The following is a 6085-nucleotide window of genomic DNA, read 5'->3' as shown; positions in this document are numbered from 1 at the left end:
GCAGTAGTAATCCATACTAAGAGCCAAAATTTACTGAGAACCTAACATCCAGTAACATGTCCTCCACCCTCCCTTGCTCCCCTCCAACCCCATCATCTTTTTCTTCCTCCCTGCTTCTACTTTTGCCTTCCTCTGATCTATACAGTAGCCAGAGCGATCTTTTAAAAACTGAAGTCAGACTGTGTCACCCCCCAGCTTAGAACCCACCAAAGGCCCCATTGTACTTTGCATAAACTCTGAGCTCTCACCTGGTCTTCGAAATCTGGCTCCCCTTTGGGCCTAAGGTCATGCCCAGAGGGTTATGTTCCGTACCCTCTCCTTTGCCTGGCTGGTTCCTCCCAATCTTTCAGGCTTCAGTTCAGATGTCACCCCCTCCGAGAGGCCCTTTTGACCACCATAGCTAATATGGTCCCCTCCCTGAAGTCGGTCTCACATGACCTATTTTAATATCTTCATGGTTCTTCAGACTCTTTGAAACGATCTTGTTCAACTGTTTACTTGATTATGGTCTGTCTTCTTGAATTAGAATGTAAGTTCTGTGCGTCTGGGGATGAAACTAGCTTCTGTTGTCTCCCTAAACAGTGCTGGGCACTTAGCAGGCACTCAAAAACAAAAAGCATCTGAAAGGATGTGTGATCTGGATCAAGAAGTCCTGGCCCCTCTCTACCTCAGTTTCCTTTTTCTGTTGGGTTATGCCTCATTTGGCCCAGCCTCCCCAGGAGTGCTCTGGGTGAGATCAGAGATGGCAAAAGTCTCCCTCCTGGGAGAGAGGACGCAATGCCCGCCTGAGTATGAGGTCAGCGCGGCGGGCACTTCCCCGCTGTGCAGGAGGCCGGCAGAGCCGGAAAGATCCTCTTGGCTAGACCCCCTGCCCCGGGCCTGGGATCCTTAGACGTGCAGGGGAGGGCGCGCAACCCCTGCCTCCGTTGGGAAGCTCCTCCCGGTGGGGCCTCCTCTTTTGCCCCCCCCTCCCCGGGGAGGCAGGTGGAGCTGCGTCTTCATCTTTGTTCCCATCTGGAGCGCGTTTGGCGCGGCGTGGCGGGGGCGGGGCTGCGCCCCCGCGGTGCCGGGAGAGACGGGCCCGCCCGCTTATCTGATCTGCGGCTAATTGAAACTCCCTGCTCGCGAAGGTCAGCTCGGTCCCCTGACAGCTGCCGAGCCGAGCCGGGCCGGATGGAAAACCCGGGCTGTGCAGGGCCCGGCGGGGCGCGGCGGGGAGGGGTTATGGGGGGCTGCTTCTGCGGCAAAGTAGACAAAGGCGGCCCCTCCCTCCTCGCGCGCGCTGCTGGGGGTCCCAGAGGTAGCGGCCTGCGCCCTCACCCAGCGGGTCGCTCGGGCCGGGTCACATGGCCGAAGGCCACAGAGGAAGGGGGGGCGCCCTTAATCCCTACGCGCCCGCCCACCCCGCTCCCACGCCGGGGCCCCGTCTGGGGTCTCTGGGAGAGTCACCCCCAACTTCCTGCCCCTACCCCGCCTCCACGCCCCGGCTCTGAGACTTCCTGCCTCCCCGGCTCCGGGCAGCTCTGGCTGTGGGAAGCCGGCGGGGCGGGGGCGGCCCGGTCCCCTCCCCCTGCGCGCTCGACGGGGCGCTGGGGGTCCGGGAGGAAGTGTGCGCGGTGGGGGGCACGGCCTGGCCCCAGGGAGGCCATCCGGTGGGGCAGGTGCGGTCTTAGCCCTGGGAGGGAGGGCAGGCAGGCTTGCTGCTAATGGTGCTGCTATGGGGGGAGGGCACCGCGGGGAGCCCCGTTTCCAGGGTTCCGGGTGCGGATGTGGCTAGCTTAGGAGACTCCAACCCCGCCCGCCCGCGCCCTAGGCGGCCCAGGCCCTGCGCAGCTTGCACGCGTCCCCTCACCTCCCACCTTTCAGGTCTAGGCTGGGGTGCTGGGAGCTTCCTGGGGGTAACTCTCAGCCTCCAGGCCGACCGCACCCTTGAGCAAAGCCTTTAGGGCCTCGGCTTTACCGGCCTGAAAAAAACCAAAACCAAAACCCGAACCACAGCTAACATTTTTCAGAGACCTCTTGCCAAACATAGTGTTAAGCGTTTAACGTACTTTGTCTCAAGGCTCAATTCCATTTTGCTGATGAGCAAGCTGAGAGAGAGAGAGAGAGGTTGTGACTTGTCCGAAGTCACATATCTAGTAAGTTACCCAGGAAGGACTCGGTTGACTCCAGAGTTCCTAACCACGGGTGGTCTCATTTTAGCGAGAGCTTTGGAGTTGTGCGCCTATATAGGTCGATCCCCCAGGGTATTCACTAGCGCAGAGCTCCTCCGTGGCGCCTTGCCGCACGTTCCCATCTTGGAGCTAGGCACGTGTTTCTTGGCGCATTCCCGCGTGTTGGAGCCGGGGGACGGAGGCACAACAGCCTAGCGCGCTGGTGCCCAGGTGCGCGGTTCCCGGTTGGGACCCGGCAGAGTCATATGGCCTGAGCCGCGGGCTGACTGGAGCGGGGGCGGGGAACTCCGAGTAGAGTCCACGCGGGCCGCGGCGCCTGGGAGGCCGCAATCCGGGCGCCTGCAGCCGGCGAGGCGCGGGGTGACGCGCGGGGGCCCAGCTACCGTGACCTCCTCCGCGGTTTCCATGGAGACGGTGCACTATAAATAAAAAAAAAAAAGAGGAGGAATTTCAAACCCGTTTTCTACGGCGCTTGGCGGGGGGGGGGGGGGGGGGGGGGGAGGAAAGCTCTCTTTGAATCGAGTTTCCCATTTCACCTTCCCAGGCGGTGGGAGCGCTTCCCCCGCAGCCCAGCCGGGAAATTGCCGCCCCTCACGCCGCGTGGCGCCCCCCGAGGAAGCTAATTAGCGCTGCCCGGGGAGCTGGGGACTGGGGACCTGGCCCCGGGGGGCGTCCCGCCTCTTGGGGGGGTGCCTACAAATTGCCACCCCCCCCCCCCCAACTCTCCCGGCGCGCACGCAGCCCGGCGCGGGCCGGGGCACAGGGCGCAGGCGGGAGGTCGCATCTGCAGCTTTGGCGCAATGAATCAGGCGCGGCGGCCGCCGCCGCCGCGGAGCGCGTCTGGCATCCGGAGTCTCCCGGGATCGAAAATAATTTGGGCAAAGCGGTGGGAGGTGTGTGCGCGCGCGCTCCGAGGGGAGGGCGGGGGAGCCGGCCGGGCGGGGTGCGCGGGGCGGGGGGAGGTGCCATCCGACAGCCCCGCTGTGGTGAGAACAGAGTTGACACTTCTTTCCTTTCCACTTACTGCGGCAAGTACGAAGAGGAAGCTTAACCCTCTCGCTGCTTGGCAGATTAGAGGCGTCGCGAGCGCCCTCAGGAGGGCGCGCCAGGGTTGGGGGGCAGGTGTGTAGGCTCTTTTGAGACCAGTCCTTGCTGCCTCTTGGGTTCAGCATTCTGGCGTCCCCCCCTGAACATTCCCCAAGGCATCCTCCCCGGGGCTTTTCTCGATCCCTTCTCTTATCTTCTCCAGATCTGGCTAGTGTCAGTGCTATGGCCTCAGTTTCCCAACCTATGCCAAAGGGTGGGGGCTCTTCTGTAGCAGTTTCCATGGCTGGCGGTACGTTTTGTGACCTTCTGGGTTGGGCACGGGGCAGAGGCAGGGGTGGGTGGTTAGGGCAACGGGTGCAGGAGTGGGAACCCCACCCTCCTACATCTCGCACTCGCACTCTGGGCGCCCTTCATCAAAATGGCCGGGTTCCTGTTTTTGCTTCTGACGGCAGAAATGTCACCGCTGCCGCTGCATTAAGCACACTCAGTGGGAACTCGGTTTGGCTGCAGGAGCTGGCGCTCAGCCCTGCCAAGCTGCCTGCTGCAGGGGGTTGGGTGGGCCGGCTGGCCAATTGGCCTGGCTGGGGTCAGCCTTTGTGTGGATTTCCACCTCCCTGTCTCTTTAGCATCCCCAGGCTTCCCCCCCTCAGCTGTGCTCAGGTTTTCTGGGTGGTGGTGGTGGGGGGGCATCGGTTAAGGCCCTTGAGGCTGTTTGGCTCAAGGAAGGCAGGGAGAGATGACTGGGACAGAACTTGCTTCTTCCTCTCCATCATCTCCATGATGAGGAGCTCCTCTGGAATTCAGTCATCTCCCCATTGGAGGAGGTTTGCCCATTGAATGAGAAAGCTATAGCCAGGCCTCAGAACATCCCCAGCCTTGTGACCTGAAGTTCCCCCAGCAGGGCCTGAGCAGGGGTGCTTTCCACTCCCCTTTACCTACTTTCCCGCCAAGGGATTCCACCCTGCCCCACCCAGGGATTCTTTTTTTTTTTTTTTTTTTAATATTTTATTTGTTTATTTGACAGAGATCACAAGTAGGCAGAGAGGCAGGGAGAGAGAGAGGGGGAAACAGGCTCTCCGCTGAGCAGAGCGCCCGATGGGGAGCTCCATCCCAGGACCCTGAGATCATGACCTGAGCTGAAGGCAGAGGCTTTAACCCACTGAGCCACCCAGGCGCCCCCCACCCAGGGATTCTTAAGCCTTGGTGCATGGCAGACCACTTGGCCTTGCGAGCTTGTAGATATGGGGAGGGAGGGCAGATGTGGGGAGTAGGTAGACAGTCTGGTTCATTGGTGTGGGGTGGTCCTGTCACTGCGTTCTTCACAAGACCCCCGGGGAGACCTTGGATCTCATTTTGAGTCTTGACCCCTTATGACCTCACCCAGGACTCGGAGCTAGGAGTCCCACAGAGATCAGAGGTCGTGGCAATTAGCACCCTCACTGCACAGACTGGGAGATTGAGAGAGGAGAAGGGACTGTCTAGGGTCACCCCATAAGACAGGGGCTTCATGGTTGAGAGTATGGGCTCTTGGGACGCCTGGGCGGCTCAGTCAGTAATGCGTCTGCCTTTGGCTCAGGTCATTATCCCAGGGGCCTGGGATGGAGTCCCAAGTCAGGGTCCCTGCTCAGCAGGGAGTCTGTGTTTCTGTCTCTGCCTCTCCCCCAGCTCATGTTCTCTCTTGCTCTCTCTCAAATAAATAAATAAAAATCTTAAAAGGAAAAAAAGAGTATGGGTTCTCTTGGTTCTGCCGCTAATCAGCTGGGTGCTGGAGGGCAGAAGAGGGCAGAAGCACTGGGTGCTACAGTGCCGGTGCCTTGGTTTCCTCAGTTGTGAGATGCGGGTAACACTGCTAGTTACAACACACCAAAACAGTGTGTGGCTTCAGTGGGGCACTGTGTGGCCAGTGCTGAGCACATGTCCAGGTCCTCAGCGACTGCATGATAAATGTGAGCCTTGATTGTCATTGTTTCCACTATTAGAACCAGAACTAGAACTTGGGTCTGTGATTCAGATAATAGTTTTGGGGGCAGAGAGCCAGGCCCAACTGTCTCTGGTTCCCCACGTCTGGCTTCTGGGGACTCCACTGGGTGTTGGGCGGGGAAGAGTGGGTGTGGGGTAGGAGGCAGTCCCCTGGGGCCGGTCTCATCTGTGAGTGCCCCCCCCAACTCGCCAGAAGCCCTAGTGCCTGTGCACATGGGTATCCTTTTTTGCTCTCAGGAAGTCTTGCCCTCATAGCTCTGGCAGTCATAGATGCCCCTCGGGCACCGGCCTGGGGAGTGCTTGAGGCCTTGCCCCCTCCTAGACCCATCTCCAGCTATACTCCTTTTCCTCCTCCTCCCTCACCTCCTCCTCCTCCTTCTTTTATAAAGCTTGTTTATTTATTTACTTCTGTATTTAAATAATCTCTATGCCCACTCACCATGGGGCTTTAGCTCACATCTCCAAGATCTCATGTTCTTCTGACTGGGCCAGCCAGGTGATTCCCAGTTACACTTTGTCAGACTCTGCTGGTGGGGAAAAGGCCAGGTAGCTGAGCCACTTCCCAAGGGAAGGTGGTGGGACAAGGAGTGTTGATATTGGGCATTTTGGGGGCAGGAACAGGATGGGAAGAGGGTACCCAAATTGGAGAAGCCTTTGGGGATGTGGGATTCCCACATCCTTTGGAGCTGAATGCAGACGTTGGACAAAAATTTGCCTGGAACATAGGACTAATATCTGCCTCATTCAAGGGCCTTGGGTCTACTGGTTTCTGAAGTAGGGATTTTGATCAGAATGCTGGAAGGACTTCCTGTAAACCAGGGCTCTGTTCTGAAGAGGGTCCTTAGGTGGTCCCTGGGTACAAGAGCATTCGAGTCCGACTTTGG

This window comes from Meles meles, chromosome 3 (assembly GCF_922984935.1).
Source record: "Meles meles chromosome 3, mMelMel3.1 paternal haplotype, whole genome shotgun sequence".
NCBI classification, from domain to species: domain Eukaryota; kingdom Metazoa; phylum Chordata; class Mammalia; order Carnivora; family Mustelidae; genus Meles; species Meles meles.
The sequence above is the reverse complement of the archived record's forward strand: the minus strand, read 5'-3'. Positions refer to the sequence as shown.